Genomic DNA, 20,596 nt, shown 5'->3' on the forward strand with positions numbered 1-20,596 from the left:
CCGGGGGGGTCGGGCTCTGCTCCCAGGGAACAGGGACAGGAGGAGAGGGAACGGCCTCAGGCTGGGCCAGGGCAGGCTCAGGGTGGGCAGCAGCAGGAATTTCCCCATGGAAAGGGTGCTCAGGCCTTGGAATTGCCCAGGGAGCTTTGGAGTGCCCATTCCTGGAGGTGCCCAAGGAATTCCTGGAGGTGGCACTCAGAGCTCTGGGCTGGGGACAAGGTGGGGATTGAGCACAGCTTGGACTCGATGGTGCTGGAGATCTTTTCCAAGCTCAGTGATCCCAGGATTCTCTGGGATGTCTCATCCTTGTGGGAAGCCTGGAGGAATGTGCTGCAGGGTGGAAAGGGGGGAGAAGGAAAGGGGAAAGGAGGTGGGATCCCACCCACTCTCATCATTCTCCATCCTCACCTCGCAGGGCTCCAGCTGGGAGGCTTCAGGGGCAAAGATATTTTGTTCAGTTTGTTCCAGACAAGGTTGGATGGGGCTTGGAGCAACCTGGTCTAGTGAAAGGTGACCTCAAACATGAGCTGTGTGTGAGCTGGGGGAACACCTCCTGTGCTTATGGGATGTTTCTTCAGCTGAGGGGGAAAAGTGGGATGCTTTTATGGAGCTGTTGCAATTCCTGGGCTCGTCTGCAGCTTGGCAGAAGCAGTGATGGGAGGGTGATGCTGCACAAGGTCATTTGTGGCAATTAGCACAGATTGTCTTCGAGGGACCTTGTGCACTCAGCGTTTGGCACCTCGGTTCATCTGGTGATGCATCCAAAGGAAAGTCAGGGAGTGATTTATGTCACGACTGCAGCAGGCTGTGTGTGGTGGGATAAAAGCCCTTCCTGCCATATGCCACGGGTTTAGCTTCAGCAGAGCTGGGAATTGTTACGTGCTCGTGAATCATGTCAGGTCCCAGAGCTTTGGGTTTCACAAACCTGACAGTGACCCCAGGAGGGAGGGACAGACTTTGTAGCAGGGCCTGTTGTGATAGGACAAGGGCTCATGGTTTTAAACTAAGAAAAGATTGATTCATCCTAGATTTAAGGAAGAAATTATTTATTGTGAGGGTGGTGAGGCACTGGAGCAGAGAAGATGTGGCTCTCCCATCCCTGGAAATGTCCAAGGCCAGGTTGGACAGGGCTTAGAGCAACTTGGGACAGTGGAAGGTGACCCTACCTGTGGCAGGAGATGGAATGAGATGAGCTCTAAGGCCCCTTCCAACCCAAACCATTCTGGGATTTATTCAGAATTAACATCAGGTAGGTCGTGGCTCAGTTCCCTCCCAGTGAATGTGTTACAAACAATAAAATAAGCGTAATTTAAAATAAAACCTACCCGTGGGGGTTGTATTTATGCAGCCATTCCTGAAGAGGTCACATCCCAGCAGGGCTCCTGAACCCAGGAAAACATCCACTTGCCTTGTACTGCCCCAAAATACAGCTGATTAAAATTAAATATAATGAAGGTTATGGGGCCAACAGCATCACCTGGTGAGAGCATGTGCTGCACATGGAGTTCAGGGGGCCTGTGCTGATTTAGCCTGATTCAAACTCCACTCTAAAACGTTCCTAAATGTACTTCCCAGGGATCCAGAGCAGAGTTTTGTGCCTAATCTCCATCTCTGGGGAAAAGCTTTTAACCTTGGTAAAACATTTCTGAAATCAATATTTATTTTATTGCAGCCATTTGGTTTAAATAGTTCACTTGGTTTGGGGTCTCCGAGTTGATTTGCAGTTACAGTGGGAAGGAGCCAGGAGATCTCTGAGTACAAGTAATGTCACAAAAGTGTGTCCCGTGTGGGATTTAAGGCCTGGTTCTGCCTCCTTCATTTCTCCTGGACGTCAGGAATATCTGTGGTAACTTGAAGTGATTGATTCCTTCAGCGTGAGGTTGGTGGAGTTCGACTCGGAGCATTTCTGTGCGGTTGGTAGGTAATTTATGTAACACTTTATGTAACAACTTGCTGCCTCCACCATTCTGTGTGTGCATAAATACATCGACCAACCTCTTCCTGGAGGAGAATATTTTAAAAGCAAGGTGGCTGCACAGCTCTGCAGCGAAAAATAGGTATTTATTCTGAGGCAGGCTTGATCTAGAGATGGTTATTTTTGATGCCTGTGTTCTGAGTAATATAATACTCAGATAATATGGTCTGTAATTAAATCCATGAGACACTGATGGCCCTAGATGGGATATGGACATAATCCAAGGGCTGGAGCCCCTCTGCTCTGGAGCCAGGCTGGGAGAGCTGGGGGTGTTCACCTGGAGAAGAGAAGGCTCCAGGGAGAGCTCAGAGCCCCTTGCAGGGCCTGAAGGGGCTCCAGGAGAGCTGGAGAGGGACTGGGGACAAGGGATGGAGGGACAGGACCCAGGGAATGGCTTCCCACTGCCAGAGGGCAGGGCTGGATGGGAGATTGGGAATTGGGAATTGCTGGCTGTGAGGGTGGGGAGACCCTGGCACAGGGTGCCCAGAGCAGCTGTGGCTGCCCCTGGATCCCTGGCAGTGTCCAAGGCCTCTTTAGGGTTCATCCTGTGGCACAGAGCTCCCACCTCAGTGGTTTTCCACACTGGAAGTGCCCGTGAGAGCTTGGAACGCAGGGAGCTGTTGGCTCCTGGTGCTGCTCCGTGTGCTGGGAGTGTTTCTGTTGCTTTGCTGGGAGCCCCTTCCCTGGGCTTGAGAGAAAGATGGGAAGGACAGGCCTGGGCAAGCTTTGCTTAATGAGCTGCTTTTCCCTTCTGTATTCAAAACTGGTTGTATGTTTAAACAGAAACACATTTAAATAAGGCAAAGCCTTCAAGGGAAAGGAACAGGCCCTGGCATTCCTGTGGCTCAGCCTTCACCTTGGAAAAGCCAAGGAAAAACTGGAAAAAGCTGCTGGAAAAAGCCCAAACTTCACATTTAAGAGTTCTATGCAAATCCCTGGTACTCTGACATTCGTGTGCAGACCCTTTGTCCTCACTTCCCTCGTGAGGAGCCACCAGAGGCTCCTGGCAGTGCCAGTGCTCCGAGGCTGGAGGCGACAGCACAAGGGCTGCCCCAGGGCAGAGCTGGGCAGGACAGACAGGACAAAGGGCAGCCATGGGACAAATCCAGGCTTGTCCCGTGCCTCTGGATTGTCAGTCCAAGGTGTCGTGGCAGGGACACTCAGGCTGACCACCTGGGAGCTAATTAAAGCTCAGGGCTAATGAGCTCAAGCTCAGTGGGCTAATCCCTCTGGGCCAAGTCTGCTGTGCAGCCAGCTCTGTGGGGTGGGCATCCCACAGATGGGATGAGAGGAAACGGCCTCAAGTCGCACCAGGAGAGATTTAGGCTGGATATTAGGAGAAATTTTTTTCCCCAAAAGTGTTGCCCAGCCCTGGCACAGCTGCCCAGGGCAGTGGTGGAGTCCCCATCCCTGGAGGGATTTTAAAGCCACGTGGATGTGGCACTTGGGGACATGGCTCAGTGGTGGCCTTGGCCTCCTCAGCACCATGTTCTTTTAGAGCTGTGCCTGTGGCTCCTTTCCTCCTTAGCCTGGTTTTTCTTTCTTTTTTTTTTTTTTTTGTCTTGGAAGCACTTTCCCCTAAAAAAACCCCAAACCTATTACTGAAGTAAATGTGAATTATGCCCCCGCTCCCATCTCCTGGTGTTTCCTGGATTCTTCACTTCGTCATAAACGATCATGACTGATTCTGTGAGCCCATTCCTGGCTTCCCTGGTGACACCAGGATGTATCACTGCTCCAGCACTTCGGATTCCCTCCAGTTGTGGGTATGGAACCCCCTCGCTCCTCCTTCTCTGCAGAAACACTGACAAATTCTTCATTACTTCCTAATTAGCCAGACATCCCTTCTTATTAAAGATTCATTTCTTTAAAGGCAGTCATTATCTCAGCTCTTCCAGGATTATTGATTTATTCTTCTTCCTTTTTTATTCATGGATCTACAACCTTCTCCTCATCCATCCAGTGCAGTGCTTTCCCTGCCTCTCATCCTCCTTTCCCTGCACCCTTCCCAGACTCCTGCTGCCTTCAATGCTTTTATCACTCAGTGCCTCTCTCTGGGGTTTATTTTCCTTGGGAATCTCAGTGTAGGCTCCCAAAGGCCACTTCAGAACATCTTCTGAGCTCCAGGGAGTGGGATTTCCAAAGAGAGCTTGGGTTTGTTTGCCTGAGGTTACTTCCAGCCCCCAGCCAGAGGAGGAAAAGGGGCCTGTGAAATTCCTCCTGAGCCCTGTCTCTGGTAGGGCTTCTGTTTATTCTCAGTCTAGGAATGAGATGTTTTCCCATCTCTGTAAATCCTGTTCCCTCTGTGTTTTGGAGTCTCTGTAATCCAGACTGGATTTATGGGTATCTGCAGCACTAAAAACAATCTGGTTGCTATCACATTTTGGGATTAATCCCAAATCTAGCCCTTTGCAACCTGGGAGGCTTGCATCCAGATGTAGGGGCTCAGAGCCCAGTGCCTGGAAGAAGGAGTTAACAGAGCAGAAAAGCTGAATTACTGTGTTTTTCCTGTGATTTCCTGCGTTTGAGGTGAGATCTGAGCTTCCTAGGTGTGTTTTCCTGGCAGCATCCACCCAATCCGGCTGTGGTGAGCGGTGCATTCCCAGTGCTCCAGTATCCATGGTGATGGGAAGGATTTCTAAAGCCCTGCTTTAAAGGGAATGTGAAATCCTGGTCCTTGGACCTTCCCTTTGGTCTCTTGCAGAGAACTCCCAAGGGCAGAGCAGGACTGAGTGAAGCCCAAGGGGTCTGGCAGTGGCCCTGCTCTGCTTTGTCCCCACAGTGAAACCCCAGTGGGTGACAAGGTGGGAGCAGCTCTGCTCAGGCAAAGATGTTCCTGGCAGGGAAAAGCTCTTTTTTTTTTTTTTTTAGTGACGCAGCTTTGGTCATAGAAAACTTCAGATTAGGAGGGATCTCTGAGGGCTCGAGTCCAGCCTTCTGCCCAGAAGCAGCAGCAGTAACTGAAGGAGAGTTTTCCAGAGGGATTTGAGTCAGAAGGGACCTTAAAGCTCATCCAGTGCCACCCCCTGCCATGGGCAGGGACACCTTCCACTGTCCCAGGCTGCTCCAAGCCCTGTCCAACCTGTCTTTGGACACTTCCAGGGATCCAGGAGCAGCCACAGCTTCTCTGGGCACCCTGTGCCAGGGCCTCCTCACTCTCCCAGCCAGGAATTCCTTCCCAATCTCCCATCCATCCCTGCCCTCTGGCAGTGGGAAGCCATTCCCTGTGTCCTGTCAGCTCTACTGCTGAGAGCTCCATGTCTCTCAGGCTGCGTGGAATCTTCCAGAGGCTCCTGGCTGAAAACACAGATTTGAAGTGATGCTCTCCAGGGACCATTTCCTATCTTTCCCATCCTGTTGGAGGGGGAAGAAATGAAGCAGAAAGACCAGGTCATCCATATTTTCCTCCTTCCTCCTCCTGCTGCTGCTGTGTGACTCCAGCAATCTTACTGAAAGCAGAAAGCATAAAATTAGTGATAATTAGCTGATGTCCTGCTGCTGAGATATTCCAGTGGCTGTGCTGAGCAGGTGGATAAATCAGCTGGGCAGAGCTGCCGTTTCCTAGAGATGTGAGGGAGAGCTCAGGGAGGCTGCTGGGAATGCTCAGGTCCCTGAAATGTGTTTTGCTGATGGCTCTGGGCATCCTCCTTACGCAGAACATCTCGGGAGGTTCAACGTGTGGCTTTTGTGCTCAACAGGAGCTCACCGGTGCACACAAGCTTTAAAGCCCTGCCCAAGAGCAATGTTTAATGAAACACCAAAAAAGATGTTTTAAGAGAGCCCACATCCTCCTAAAAACGTCAGGGAAGCAGAGGGAGGGGCTCACTGTGTACTTGGAGGTCAGGTCGGTGGCGATGGATTTTCCTGAGGAGGTGATGATGGTGATAGTGCACAGGGATTTATTTGGTCAAGTCAATGGAAGGGCTCAAAGGAGAACACAAAAAACACCCCAAAAAAGGTGCTGTGAGCTGTCCTGGATGCTGGGGAAATTCATGTCAGCCCAGCCTCAGTTGGAGGGCGGTGGTGGTGTGGGGTACCCAGGGATGGGGGCGATTGCAAACTGTGGTGGAGAGCGGCTGGAAAATGAGACCTCAGGAAAAAGCCACAAGCTGGGCATGCACTGAGAGGAGAAAAGGAGGTTGAAGAGGAGGATTGGGGTGGTCTTCAAGCCTCAAGCAGGCTGGTGGAGGCTTTGTGTTTCCATGGGTGCAGCAAGAAGTTCGGCACTTCAATCCTAGCAGTGGAAATGGGGTTAAATTTACCTTTCTCCTGCTTCAGGATTGGGAATTGTGGCCTATGGGCAATGGCCTGAATAGTGACCCCAAATACCATCTCCTTCCACAGGGGTTAGCCAGCGTCCCATCAGGAATGGGAAGGATGGCCTGAGGCTGATTTAGATTTGAGCCAAGGATGGAAATGACCAAGTGCAGGCTGTAATCATAAAATCACGGAATGGTTTGGGTTGGAAGTGACCTAAAAATTCTCCAACCCCTTCCATGCTGATGCTGTTGCACTTCACATCCCAGGCTGATTTTCACCATGGCAGATGGTTAAGAGAAGCAGCCAAAAGGAACACACACAGAATTCCACATTTTGTACTTTTGTAGGACTTTGGATGTGGCCAAGGTAAGATTTGAGTGGGAGAGGAGAGACCTTTGGTTTGGCTCCTTCCCTTGGGAAAGGCAGACAAGTTTTTGGGTACAGCAGCCCATCCTTGGAGGCTGCAGCACCAAGGATTCATTAGGAAATGCCAGGAGATGAGTGCAAGGCCACTTTGTGGGGATGCTGGAGGATGTTTGTGCTTCCTCCTGTCCAAGGGAAGCTCTGTGTATCCACAGCCGAAGGGAATGAGATGCCATCTCCCATCTGCGCCTTTGAAAAAGCTCCCTTGAGCTAAATCCATGAGTAAATTGTGTAAAATCTCAGTTCTGGGCAGCAGCCAAAGAGGCAGAGGGCTGTGAAATGAGGAGCTGCTGCTCAGGGGCCGGGCTGGGATCTCAGAGAGCTGTGGTTTGGATGGCCAGGGACATCCTGCACAGGGGTGCCGTGGCTGTGGGACCTGCCTGGTGACAGCCAGGACATCAGCCCCCTGCTCCTGCTGCCTGCAAGGTGGGCTTTTGCCTTTGTGGGAAGCACCTGAGGCCTCTTTAGACTGAGTGCCCACCTCACTGCCCCAGAGCTGGCACTGGGAGAGGTGCCCAGTGTGACACTGTGGCTGAGCAGGGATGGATTCCAGACCTCCGGGATGCCACATCAGGGCCAGGTTCAGGAGGAAGGGGCTTCACTGAGCTGCCCTCTGTGGAGGGATTTCATAGAATCCCAGAATGTTTGGGTTGGAAGGGACATTAAAGTCCATCCAGTCCCACCCCCTGCCATGGGCAGGAACACCTTCCAGTAGCCCAGGCTGCTCCAAGCCCTGTCCAACCTGGCCTTGGACACTTCCAGGGATCCAGGGGCAGCCCCAGCTTCTCTGGGCACCCTGTGCCAGGGCCTGCCCACCCTCACAGGCAAGAAGTCCTTCCATGTATCAAAGCTAAATCTTCCCTGTTTCAGCTTAAATCCATTCCCCCCTATCCTGTCCCCTCCATCCCTTGTCCCAAGTCCGTCTCCAGCTCTCCTGGAGCCCTTTTAGGCCCTGGAAGGGGCTCTGAGCTCTCCTTGGAGCCTTCTCCAGGCTGAGCACCCCAACTCTCCCAGCCTTGATGGTCACCACCCAGCCAGTCACATCCATGGGATGTGTTCGTTTCCCTTACTGTCTCAGTGACTGCTCAGAACTGAAGAATCCAATACAATTTGCATTTCTAGGCAATTAAATGTCAAAGCAAAGTCAAGATGCTGGCGAGCTGTCAAAGCTGTTTATGGCTGTGCCTGACTCCAGCACCCAGATGGTAATTAAAGGCTGTAGAACAAGACAAAAGGATGGTCAATACACTTCCCTGCAGGAAGAGGAGTTGCCCCACAGGGCTCTCAGCCCTGGGTTAGGGCCAGGACTGGAAAAAAAAATCATTGTTTATGCAGTTAATCAGGTTTAAATTTAACTCCAAACAATGTAATCAGATTTAAAGCCTTAATGCAGTAATGGGATGGGAGAGCTGAAGTGTGAGCAGCCACCGGAGCGGGGAGGCACTAATGGGATTGGAGGCAGATGGAGTTTTAAGGCAGAAAGCGCCAGATCTGCAGTGTGCACATCCCTGGGTGTTGGGCAGGGCCTGGACCACAAGCACTGCCTGGATGGAGGTGGAGGAGAAGATGTTGGTTGGGCCCTCACATGCGGTGGTGACCACATCTGTGTGTTCCCGTGCTAATTCTACCCCAAAATTCTACCCCAAAAATGGGTGTGCCCATCCCCCAACAGCCTCATGGCCTTGTTTTGTCCCCAGGTCCTTTATCCTGTACAGGACGCAGATCTTCACCCCTGAGATCACAGCCTAAGTCTTTGCTTCCGTGTTTTTTTCATCCACCATGGAGAAAAACAGGGTCTAAGGAGGCAGAGTTTGCCTGCTGGGACTTCCCTCACCACTTACAGCAGCAGCCTCCAGGTTTTTCAAAGTAAAAAGATGCAGCACTGGTTTGTGTCCTACAAACCCAGCAGGACCCAGCCCTTTTCCCTAGCACTGACCTGGCTGGAAGGGGTTGAGGTTGGAAGGGGTTTAAAGCTCCATGACCTTTTCTGGCAGTCGTTTCCCCCGTGCTCGTTTGTTCTGCATAAGTAGGAGCATTTCACAGCAATCCCTGAGGAGCTCATTTTCTTCTGGATGAACTCAAACCCTCCAGCATTCCTTGGGCCTGAAGGAGAAGGGAGGTCAAGTGGAGCCGTGGTGTTTTAGGGAGATGACAGCAGGTTGCTGAGGAAGAGAGAGGGATTTGCTGCCTCCAGGATATAATTAAGGGTGGCCATGTCACCATCAGTGTTTCACATCCTACTTCTCATGTCATGGGAATCCTTGGGAAGAGCTGAGGTGCTTGACCATGGCTCAGTGTTCCCTGAGTGTTGTGTGGGAGTCTGCTTTGGTGTTTGTCACAGAGAGAGGTTGCTCTGTCTCTAAATCTCTTTTTTCTCCCTAAATTCTAAATCTGGTGGGAATCCATAGCAAGAAGCACAGAATGGTTTGGGTTGGAAGGGATCTTCAAGCCCATCTCATTCCAACCCTCTGCTCATGGGCAGGGACACCTTCCACTGTCCCAGGCTGCTCCAAGCCCCATCCAACCTGGCCTTGGACACTTCCAGGGATCCAGGGGCAGCCACAGCTTCTCTGGGCACCCTGTGCCAGCCCCTCCCCACCCTCCCAGCCAGGAATTCCTCCCCAGTCTCCCATCTATCCCTGCCCTCTGGCACTGGGAAGCCATTCCCTGTGTCCTGTCCCTCCATCCCTTGTCCCCAGTCCCTCTCCAGCTCTCCTGGAGCCCCTTTAGGCCCTGCCAGGGGCTCTGAGCTCTCCCTGGATCCTTCTCTTCTCCAGGTGAACACCCCCAGCTCTCCCAGCCTGGCTCCAGCCCTTGGAGCATCTCTGTGTCCCTGTGGATGGCTGCAGACACCAAAGGGATGCGTGCCAGCAGGGGAGGGATGGGCAGTTCTGATGGGCTGTAATGAGGCTGTGGGAGGAAGCAGGGAGATCCTTTGGCTGGAAAAGGCACAGCGAAGATCCTTCCCAAGGAACACGCAGCTCCCTTTACCAGCTGTGCCCAGCATGTCTGGAGGAGCCCCATGGTGGTGGTGGCATTGTCACTGTCCCTCGTGGCTGCCCTGAGGCACGGTGGCTGTCGTGTGGTCGGTGGCATTTCCGAATCACCCCGCACTCAGCTCGTTTGCTGTGTGCCAGTGCCACCGTGTTCCCAGAGATGAATGAGGCTGGGGACAGGTCACAGCTGAGCAGTGACTCCTGCAGCTCCCTCCCCTGTGAGGCTCAGCCCAGCAGTGTCCTGAGCTGCTGGAAATGCTGGGAGCTCTCCTGGATCAGCACCCACGGCCACATCCCTGGGGAGCTGGGCTAGTTCTTGGCTGGAGGTGCTTTACAGGCAGAATAAACAGGGAGCTGCACCTCCACTGCTCTCCAGAGGAGCTAAGGACACTCCATCCTGCACACACTCCTCCTGGATGTATGGAAAGGGATGTTTAAGCACTCCTTGCTGTTCCCCAGCCCTCAGAGGGAGCAAAGCCCTGCATGGTGAAGGGCAGTGCTGTGGGCACTATCACTGCAGCCACCAGGGCTGTTCCTGGGCTCCTGTTCCTCCTAGGCTGGAGTTTGGAGCCCATTTCCCTCAGAGCACACACCCCTCTGCCCTGGGATGCTCCTCTGTGTGGGACATTCCCACCAAGCTTCCTTTTTCAACTGCAGCTGCTGCTGGAATAGGGGCAGGGAAGTGAAACGAGCAGGGCTGAACCCATCCAGAGAGATCCAGAAACAAGAGAGGGGATGGGAACGTGTCCAGCCTGCTGAGAGCTCCCTGTGCCCTCGTGCCAAGACAGGAGAATCGCAGAGGGGAAGGATGGAGCACCCAGTCCTGCTCAGGGATCCTTTGGAAAAGGGGTGGTGGCAGAAATCTGTGGGTGAGAGCAGAGCAGGGCACAGCGATCACCCCACAGCTCCATCAGCGCACCCAGCACTGGGAGAGCTGGCCTGGATGCAGCTCCTTGGGGATGGGCTGCTCTGGAGGAGGTTCTGGAGTGGCACCACAGAGCTGCACTGAGGCTTCCTGCTTGAGCTGAGAAAATTTTGGGGTCAGGCCTGTCTAGAAAGGGTCGTTTTTGGTCAGAAATGAGGGGAGTGTGTAAGTAGGTGTCATCTGAAAGGAGCTACAAGAAAGATGGAGAGGGGATTTTTTTATGGAGTGACAGGACAGGGGGGAATGGATTCACACAGACAGAGAGTAGGTTTAGATTGGGTATTATGAAAAAATTCCTCCCTGTGAGGGTGGGGAGGCCCTGGCACAGGGTGCCCAGAGCAGCTGTGGCTGCCCCTGGATCCCTGGCAGTGCCCAAGGCCAGGTTGGACATTGGGGCTTGGAGCAGCCTGGGATGGTGGAAGGTGTCCCTGCCCATGAGCAGAGGGTTGGAATGAGATGGGATTTAAGGTCCCTTCCACCCAAACCAGTCTGGGATTCTGACATCACTGGGGCTGCCTGCTGCCATCAGGCACATCCTGGCAGATTTCCTTTCTTGGGAATGATGAGGGGCAGGACACGTTGCAGACGGACATCCAGGACAAAACACCCAGAAGAAGAGCCTGTTCTGAAGGGAACCTGCAGACATTTGGCTTCCTGGTGCCCTGGAAAGCGAGATGCACCTTACCCAGAGCTGCTGGCCTTTGCTCCCCTTGCCAGTGTAGAACCAGCGCTGAGGAAGCACCCAGGAGAAACCCAGGGTTATTGCCATGGAGTTACCCCCTGGCCTGCTGCACCCCTGCTGGGGAAGTCAGCACACAGCAAACATCAAGAGCGATATTGCTCATTAGTGCCAGCTAATCAAGGCAGTGGATCCAGTTACAGTCAGCCTCAGGAAGCAGAGGTCAGCTTCGGGAGGAGGTCAGAAGGACCTGGCTCATTAAGGAAGATCTCCCCCATCTCAGGCAGCCACGGAAAGAGCACTCCTGTTGTTCTTAAGAAACAACAAATTCCTTGCTGGGCTTTAATTACAGAGAAAGGCCATTAATGGAGCTGCATTTCCTGAGCAGGCTGCTTAGCAGCAAATCCCTCTCAGAGCTGATCTCTGCTCCTTGTGCCATTTTCCCTTCACTCCTAAGCCTCAGAGCCCTGGATTCCCCTCACCACGGTGCAGCAGACATAAGGGAATAGGTATTAAAGACTCAGCTCGTGTCCTGAGCTCCAGGGTCAGCTCCAAGGGTTCCCTTTGTTTCCCCAGCAATGCCCTCTGGGTGCAGAGCTCATGTCTCCCTCTAAGTCACCCTCCCAGGGTCCAGCGGTCACCTCTGGCTCAGGTGGCCACTGGGCCAGTGGAGTGGCACACACGAGAAATCCCAAGCAGCCACCTCCAGGGACATCCCAGGGCACAGCGGAGAGGGAGCTGCCTCTACAGGAGGTTTGGAATTAAACAAGGGGCAGTGGAGGAGGCTGAACAAGGAAACTGGATCAGAAGAACCTGGAGCTGCTGGAGCAAGTCCAGTGGAGGCACAGAGATGCTCCAAGGGCTGGAACCAGGCTGAGAGAGCTGGGGGTGTTCACCTGGAGAAGAGAAGGATCCAGGGAAACCTCAGAGTCCCTTGCAAGGACTAAAGGGGCTCCAGGAGAGCTGGAGAGGGACTGGGGCCAAGGGATGGAGGGACAGGACACAGGGAATGGCTTCCCAGTGCCAGAGGGCAGGGATGGATGGGAGATTGGGAAGGAATCCCTGGCTGGGAGGGTGGGGAGCCCTGGCACAGGGTGCCCAGAGCAGCTGTGGCTGCCCCTGGATCCCTGGCAGTGTCCAAGACCAGGTTGGACATTGGGGCTTGGAGCAGCCTGGGCTAGTGGAAGGTGTCCCTGTAGGCTGTACAGCTGGAGCTGAGTTCCTGGCTGCCACCTTGCCCTGAGCTATCCCACGAGGAACAATGGGAAGGAATTTATTCCCACCCTGTTTGCATGAACCAGCCCCTAGCAAAGCTGGGGGCCTTCTTGCCAGGGCTCAGATCCCAAAAACAGCCAGACTCCACATGGATTTGGAATTCTCCTGACCTGCATTTCCACCCTGTTGTCTGTGTGCAGGCCTGCAGCAGCTCCTCTCAGGGACACAACCGAATTGTCTCTCCTAAAACATGGAGAGTGAACCTCATCACCAAGTCACCCAACAAATCAGTATTTGTAGTTTTTAGTTCCTCCCCTTACCTTGTTTGCCCCTCTCTGTACCCGTGGGAGAGCAGCAGCTCCCGGCTGAGTTTTTCTCAGCATCCCTGTGACAGATCCTGCAGTTCTGTCTCTGCTTTCAAAGGGACCTGTGTCGGGTGTTGGCAGGGAAAAGCTAAGATCGTTTGCTGTTGAGTGTTAATGAAGCAAACCAGGGATTAATTGGACAAAATCAAAGGGCTGTTGCGAGGTGCTTACATTTCTTCTCCCTAAAAATCGAGGCAAAGACTAGATCCTATATCAAAGCAAGGACAGAGAATCTTTAATCCATCCCCACAGTCAGGAGCAGCCCAGGACATTCCATAACTCCAGTATTTGTTCAGTCCAAGGAGCAGGGACAGCCAAGAAAATCACAGGAGTGATCCACAGTGAATGTCCCTGAGGGCAAAACTGGCCTCTCTCAGCTTCAGCCAATCTGGAAGGTTGGACTTGATGATCTTGGAGGTCTTTTCCAACCTTTAATGATTCAGTGACTCGTCAGGTTGCAAGGAATCATCCTAGAGCTGCCCTTTTCCAGGGGGATACGCTAAACCAAGCTGGATCCCACTGCAGTGCATGAGGTGTGCAAGGTCACTGGTGCTTCATTGGAATCTGATAACTTCATCTGGTGTCTCCAGGGTGTTGGAAGGGTGTTATCTCTCAGGCCACTTACTTGGGTTTGTCTCTTCTGCTGGGGACTTTTGCGTGCCTGGTTCGCCCCTCAAAGACGTAGCATAAAAGAGCAGTGGTGCTGGAATTTGGGGGTTCTCCTCATCCAGGCCTCTCCCAAATCCTGCTGAGGAACCACTGCAGGCTGCAGAGCACCAGCTGGCCTGGCCTGGGAGCCAGGGAATGGCAGGTTCAAGTGAGCACAAGGATTCACAGCAGGAGCAAAACGTTTTGCTGTTCATTTCAGCACAGAAAAAGCAGCGTGTGACCCGTCCCCTCAGCATCGCACGCACTCCAGCCAAGCCCTCATCCACACGGCTCCTAGCAGGAGGTCTGGAGGCCAGACTTGTTCTTTCACAGCTCTGACATAGCTATTATATGCCTTTAAATCCATGCCAAGAGAAGAATTGCTGGTTTTACCCTAAATCTCCTGCTTCCAGCAGCGTCCCCAGTGCAGGCCTCGGCGGCCAAGTCCCAGCGGGGCATTTTTAAAACATTAAAAGTCTCCTTTCAGGGAGGACCCCCAAAACCTAGGGCTGGTCAGGGTGTGGGGTGAGGGGCTCTGGGCAGCCAGCTGGGCCTAGGCAAGGACAGATGGATGACAGACATTGCCAGTGCTGCAGGATTGTCACTGTGACCAGGCTGAATAAAACACTAAATCCAGCATGGCCCACAGCAAGGCTGGGAGCAGTCAGAGCACCGTGCCTGCCCAGGGCCAGGGAATCCCACATGGGAGAGGCAGTGAAAGGGTTTTAGTAAGGTCATGCTTGAAAAGAATATATCCTTGTTTTATTTCCAGGCTGGAGCTTTTGAATCAGTTCTGCCTGCCGAGGGAATACAGGGCCCTTGTGTCTGCCTGAACAAAGCCAGGCCGGGGCCATCTGTGCACCCCAGTGACAGCTCGTCGGGGCTGGGGGCTGCAGCTCTGCCTGGGTATTGCCAGCATCACCTCACAGGAGTTTAGGGCATCCTAAGGCAGCAAAAAAATCCCACAGACACGGGGCTCAGGTCCAGAAATGGACACAGATTTAGCCACGTGTGGAAGGGGTTGGTCAGGGCAGGTATCCTGGTGACATCCAGGCTCCTGTGGGACAGGCAGGTGTCCACAGCTCTCTCTCCCCTTTGCAGGGACATTCCAGGGGCTGCTCCTGGGGATCTGGCCATGCCCAGCTCTCCCCAAATCCAGCCAAACACCCGCAGCTCCTCATGGCAGGGGAGGACGGGTGCGAGGTTTCACCTCGACGCACAGTAACTCTGGTGGGAATAAATAAAAACTACCTGGGCTGAGCTGATAAAGCCTCCAAATTCTGAGGGATTGGCAGTGATTTCTGCTCTTTGCTGTTGCGTTATCAACATTATCAAAAAAGTAAGTGGCTTTAACAAAATCCTACCAGCTGGCAAGCAGCACTTTGGGTTTGGGGTTTGGCATGGGGCAAACCCCACTGCACGGCCTCCCCCAGCTCTGCCTGGCAGAGGGGGTGGGAATTTTTTTCCCAGCTGAATTCCCCACTGCCTTCATCCTAGCTTGGTCCACGGTCCCTTCTGGAGCAAGATTTCCCACTGCCAGCTTTGGGAATGTGAGTTTGCTGTGTACTGCACAGGGATGGGGCAAAGGGTGGGAGACAGAAAGGAGGGGGCTGCAGGAGGACAATTCCCTGTGCACAAAACACAGTCTGGGTCCCCAGGGGTGCCCTCAGCCCTGCAGAGGGGTGAGGGCTGATGCTCTGCACCCATCCTGCATCCCAAACCCACCCCATCCCTCCACTGTGGAAAGGATGGGCTGGGGGTCCTTGGGGAGCTGCACCTGGGTGTCACCACCACGGAGGTGACCCCACCTGGGGTGTCCTCCCTCCTCAGGTTCTGCCTGGGGTTTTCCCAAAGGGAAAGGGCTGCATCCTTCCCCCAGGAGGACCCACCAGTTCTAGGATTAACAGGAGTGGGTGTAGTGGCATCCCTGCCTTTTCCAGAGGCACAGGGACCGCTCTGCACAGCCTGGAATTAATTCCCATGGCAATAATGTTGCCCCCAGGATAATCCCCTGTACAGATGCCTGCCCCAGAGATCCAGGCCCTGGGGAGGATCATCTGCTTTGCACATCCCAGCTGCTCTCCAGGCTGGGCAGGAACAGCAGGAGCATCCAGCCCAAGGCACACTTCCCTCATGGAGCTGCTCTCCAGGCTGCTCCACCTGAGGATCTACATTTCATCTTCTTCCTGCACACCCCAGATTCCCCAGCATAACTGCAGTGAAGGAGGAGGAGAACCAAGGCTGCTGTTGAATGCAGCAGGGGAGTGGGATCCATTCCTAAAGATTCCCTTTTCTCCTGGAGTTTGCATCCAGGAGCTGTGCTCACAAACCTGGCTGTGTCTGTGTGTCCTGATGACAAGTTCCTGCTCTTCCTCTGTTGCTTGATTTGCAGCTTTCTGGCAGGCTAGGAGAACATCCTTCTTGTGGGAAGCCAGGAAAACTGAGCTGGAGCTATGTCCAATGCTCAGCAGCAGGATGGTTTGAAGAGGGATAATTCAGACCCATGGCCTGTTCCTGTCACCTGTTTTGTCTCAGAGTTACAGATATCTGCAGCTGAGATCGTAAAATCACAAAATCATGGAATGGTTTGGGTTGGAAGGGATGTTCAGGACCATCTCATTCCATCCCACTTCCACTAAACCAGGTTGCTCCAAGCCCCATCCAACCTGGCCTTGGACCAGAGAGCCGGAGAGGGACTTTGGACAAGGGCCTGGAGTGACAGGACAAGGGACAATGGCTTCCCAGTGCCAGAGGGCAGGGATGGATGGGAGATTGGAAGGAATTCTTCCCTGTGAGGATGGAGTGCCCAGAGAAGCTGTGGCTGCTCCTGGATCCCTGGCAGTGTCCAAGGCCTGGCCCCTGCAGGATCCCAGGACACAAGGAGCAGCCCCTCCAGGATCCCAGGACATGGGATCGAGTCTCAAGGGCCAGGTCAGCCCAGGCTGCAGCTCCTGGTTTCTTTCCAGAGGCAGCCTTGAATCCAAAAGTCAGGCTCTCGTGACTGGAGCCAAAAGCCAATTAGCAACAGTTTAGCTTCATCAACTTCCTGACTGAATGCAAGTTTTAATTAAACATCCCATTTTAATTAGTCAGGCATCACGTACAGGGAGCTGGCCTCAAGATTCAAAGGCTGCAGGTCCTGTGCTTTAATTAAAGGAGACTCGCATGAGTTCAACTCCAGCATCTGTGACAGCTCCTCATCCTTTGGAGGGCAGGAGCAGAACAGCTGGGAACAGCTCCTTTCCCTGCCAGGGTATTCCTCTCCTCTTTTACTTCCACATGGATGCTCCAGTGGAAGAACTGGCTGGGAGATGATTTGGTTGGAAAGAGTGAAGAAACAGGGGCTGGTTGCAATGCTTGGGCTGTCAGAGCAGGTACTGGGCTCTTGGTGTGATGCCAAGAGCTCTTTTGGGGTGAGGTTTGGTGTTGGTTGATGGCAGCTGAACACGAGCCCAGGTGTGCCCAGGTCGGCAAGAAGGCCAAAGGCACCTGGCTTGTACCAGCCATGGTGTGGTCACAGGGCCAGGGCAGAGATTGTCCCCTGTGCTGGCACTGCTGAGGCCTCACTTGAATCCTTGGGTCAGTCATGGACCCCTCACAACAAGAAGGATTGAGGGGGCTGGAGCATGTCCAGGGAAGGGAACAGAGCTGGGAAGGGGCTGGAGAGTTCCTGAGGGATCTGGAAAGGGGCTCAGGCTGGAGCAAAGGAGGCTCAGGGGGGACCTTGTGGCTCTGCACAAGTCCCTGACAGGAGGGGGCAGCCGGGGGGGTCGGGCTCTGCTCCCAGGGAACAGGGACAGGAGGAGAGGAAGAGGCCTTAAGCTGCACCAGGGGAGGTTTGGATTGGATATCAGGGAAAAATCTCTTCATGGAAAGGGTTGTCCAGCCCTGGCACAGCTGCCCAGGGCAGTGTTGGAATCCCCATCCCTGGAGGGATTTCAAAGCCCTGTGGATGTGGCACCTGGAGACACAGGGCAGTGGTGGCCTTGGCAGTGCTGGGGGACAGTTGGGCTCCATGATCTCAGAGGGCTTTTCCAACCTCAGCAATTATGTGATTTTATGATCCTGCCCGGTGCCAGAGCCTGCAAACGAGCTGGGGTTTGAAATGGGAGCAGCTTCCTCATCCCTGCTGGTGTCCAACCCCAGTGAAGTTCAGGCTTTTCCCGGTGTGCCAGGTGCAGCTGTCACACCCATCCAGCACCCAGTGCCTCCGAAAATAACAAGCCCAGCTCCCTCCTCACCTCCAAGTCAGTGTGGATGAGCTCCATCACTGGCAGCTGGGTTGTACAGGAGGAAAACCAGAGCAGTTCCAGCGACGCAGAGTTAAAATGATGCTGTTCTCTGTTCCTTGGAGCCTGCTCAGCCCTGCTGAGCCCTCAGCCCATCTGCACCGGCTGCTCTCATCCCTGTGCTGGGACAAGGGAGAATCAGAGAGTGACAGAAACCCCTTTGTCAGCCGTGCCTGGGAAGGAGGAGGGTTATGGAGCTATTAGTGAGCACAAAGAGGGGACAGATTCTCTCCTAAGTGCTCTGGGGACAGAGATTTAAATGCTTAGCTGCCATTAATGCTAATGTGAATCAGAGGTCTCTTCTTACTGCCCTGGAACAAGAGCATTGAAAAAAAGAGGGCAGCTTTCCGCAAAGGACAAATTCCCTTGATTTTAAGGCGCTGGTAAATGGGATTTTTCTTCATTTCACACTCATTAATTCCCCTGCCTGCTCTAGTTGAAGGTTGGGCTCAGCTCCACTCCAGCACGTGGGAGCTGCCAGGCCCACTAGATGATTCCCTGGATGGTGTCCCCAGAGCGGGGTTCCCGACCCCAAAAAAGCCACCATGATTTTGTCATCACGTGGAGATGCCAAGTGCAACGTTCCAGTTTTTTGCAGAGAGGGGAAGTCCTTCCAGCATGTGTCAGAAATACTGACAGATCTTGTTTCCTCTGAAGGACTCCAGTGCCTAAAGGGGCTCCAGGAGAGCTGGAGAGGGAATGGGGACAAGGCATGGAGGGACAGGACACAGGGAATGGCTTCCCACTGCCAGAGGGCAGGGATAGATGGGATATTGGGAAGGAATTCCTGGCTATGAGGGTGGGGAGGCCCTGGCACAGGGTGCCCAGAGCAGCTGTGGCTGCCCCTGGATCCCTGGAAGTGTCCAAGGCCAGGCTGGACATTGGGGCTTGGAGCAGTCTGGGATAGTGGAAGGTGTCCCTGCCCATGGCAGGGGGTTGGAACGAGGTTGTTTTTGAGGTCCCTTCCAACCCAAACCATTTTGGGGTTCTGTGATTCCTCCTGAGTCTCCCACTTAGATCACACACTTGTGGGAATCCTGTGACTCTTCCATCAGTGTCTGGTGATTAAATCCATCTCGGAGCTGCCAGACTGCCTGGCTTTGCTCCAGGGGTCACGGGAGGCACCTGTAGGAATTACAGACCCAATCCATCATTAATTCCCCCCAGAGCCTCTGGTTATTAACGTGGTAACAGCCACCAGCAGGACTCTGCTTTTCCGTGGCACCTGGTTGTGGATCACGTTGTCAGTGCCCTGGATGAATCCACCATGGAATTCCTGCAGATCCCGTCGGCTGCGTGGCATTAATTAACCTTGTTAATGATGTTTCACAGCCCCCAGCGGGGTGGCTCTGGCCAGAAGCAGCAGGGGTGCAGCAGGAGAGCTGGGCAGGTGTTTGTTTCAAAGGGAGTGAGTCCAGGAATGTGTTTCCACTCCGGGAGAGCCTCAGCATGAGGGGGACCCATCCTGGAGATGGGGACGAAGCCAAACCTTGGAGCTCCTGTGTCCAGTGAACAACCTGTGCCCACCTATATGTAGGAAGTGGCCTTAAAATTATGGAAAAATTACATTTTTCAGACAGATGATGCCCCTCCCTCACTGGCACTGCAGGCATCAAGAACAGCCAGAGCAGAGGGAAGGGCTGAGCTGAGAAGGGGGTATAGTGAGACCACAGGCAGGGATGCTCTGAGGTGATGAGCCATCTTTTTTTGGGGGGCTCCAAGCTTTCTGCACCATGGGAGCAGTTGTGCTGCGAGTCTGTGGGGAAAGAACTTCCACGGACAACACACACAGGCACCACAGAGCTCTTACTCAATTTAAGCCCACTTTTAAGAAGCATCCCCATTAGGAAAGCCTCATATAATTACGTTGATCTAAAGATCCCCTTTATGAAATTCATGTTAATGGAGAGGGCAGGGGGGGGAACCTTCTTAAGACTTTAAAGGAAAAAAAAAACAACCCAACATGCTGCAGTTTTAATGAGGAGCTTGTAAACATAACCAACCCCTGCTGATTTTTCCATTAATTGCCTGTGTTATCAGGGACCGGGGCCCTGCAGCAGAACAGCTCTCAGCAAAACACCTTGCTGGGCTTGGGGCATCTTCCCAAATCCAGCGGGGCTGGAGCCATGCGTGGGCTGAGGAGGGTGATGGAGGCTTTGGAAGAGGCAGGGTTGTGTTGTCCCTGCGGGGCTCTGACCTTGGCTGGGGGAGGGAGGAGGGATGGGGGGACCTGCTGAGCTGACTTAGCAATCCCATTTTTATTAGAGATGCATTCGCTGATTAGCTCCACATCCTAACGACTCGGGCGCCATAAATTACAGAGGAAATGCAGGAACCACTTGGGTGAGATTAACATCTCCTGGGGAAGCAGCAGCAGCAGCCAGGTCATTTTCTGGGCCCTTATTTTCTAGGCCATTAAAGGGTTGCCGCTGGCTCTCCTCGGCAGCAGTGCTGGGTTTTGTTCTTGATTTCAGCCCAGCAGCACCTCAGCAGACCCCTCTGCCATCTCACTTCCCATCTCCCACACTGGCACAGCACCACTGGGAATGGGAGCCAACCCAGTGCCCACATCCTGATCCCAGGAGGGGGGGGCACGGTGGGTTTTTGGAGATTTGGGGACATCAGCCACCTTCCCAGCTCCCTTCTGTGTCTGCCACAAAGAAAGATCCCCCCTGAAAAGCCACGGGGTGTTTGCAGCCGATTTGCAGCCCACAAAAGAGGCAAAACCTCTCCCAGAGGAAAATCATTGAGGGTGATTTGCCCAGCTCTTGAGATAATCACTCCTGCTGGAATCACGGCACAAGGGGAAGGTCGGGAAGAT

At 53.5% G+C, this 20,596-nt stretch overlaps 1 protein-coding gene across 2 annotated transcripts in view; it reads left to right on the forward strand.

The window, feature by feature from the left end:
- TRIM9 (tripartite motif containing 9) overlaps positions 1-20,596 on the forward strand; it is a gene marked incomplete at both ends in the record, with an annotated part of 58,138 nt that overhangs the window by 11,787 nt on the left and 25,755 nt on the right. The window lies entirely within an intron of this gene.

The sequence above is a fragment of the Coloeus monedula genome, assembly GCF_965178545.1.
Source record: "Coloeus monedula genome assembly, chromosome: 6".
NCBI classification, from domain to species: Eukaryota; Metazoa; Chordata; class Aves; order Passeriformes; family Corvidae; genus Coloeus; species Coloeus monedula.